Source organism: Schistocerca cancellata, chromosome 2, assembly GCF_023864275.1.
Source record: "Schistocerca cancellata isolate TAMUIC-IGC-003103 chromosome 2, iqSchCanc2.1, whole genome shotgun sequence".
NCBI classification, from domain to species: domain Eukaryota; kingdom Metazoa; phylum Arthropoda; class Insecta; order Orthoptera; family Acrididae; genus Schistocerca; species Schistocerca cancellata.
The window spans coordinates 702857631-702858501 of NC_064627.1; positions in this window are offsets into that span (position 1 = coordinate 702857631).

The following is an 871-nucleotide window of genomic DNA, read 5'->3' on the forward strand; positions in this document are numbered from 1 at the left end:
TGGCAAGATCGCGTGACATGAGCTATGGCTGGCTTACAAAAGGGTACGGCAATCTCGATTTCTTTGCTTTGGAAAGTACATGTGGTGTTTGGTGGAATTTGAATTTATACTTTCGTAATATGAAAATATGTAGCGTACATGTTACTGCACATCACAGATCTTTCCAAAACGTGTATTTTCCCCATTTGTAAGACCATAACGATTCAATGGATTGATAACTTTTACAGTTCTGACAAAAAGTATACCGTTACTTACCTGGGACAAGTGTATTTTCACCTAGGAGAAAGTGTATTTTTAATCAGGAATCTGGGAAAAATATGGAATTTTTTTTTCCTCATCCACATGTACACCCTGTATATAAGTGAAATATGAAAGTCAGATGTTTGCCCAGTGAGTTCCACAAGCTCATTAGTACCTCATGGAAGATGCAAAAGAGCACCTGCAACAATGTTCTGTTCTCCATCTACCGTATTTACTCGAATCTAAGCCGCACTCGAATCTAAGCCGCACCTGAAAAATGAGACTCGAAATCAAGGAAAAAAAAATTTCCCGAATCTAAGCCGCACCTGAAATTTGAGACTCGAAATTCAAGAGGAGAGAAAAGTTTTAGGCCGCACCTCCAAATCGAAACAAAGTTGGTCCATTTTAATATGAGACACAATTTAGGTCGAATGAATGACGATACAACTACAGTAGTTTGGTTCGAGTCGTAAGCTTAGCAGTTAAGCTTTACAAGGTAGCCATTGCTATGCGATAGGCGCTCCGTCCGTATTGATACGGGTACCCTTCCTTTTTCACGTGCTTCGTCTGGTTTGAATTGATTGCTTATTTTTCTTTGATCTGATAAGTGCCATTTTCTTTGTTATAGGTG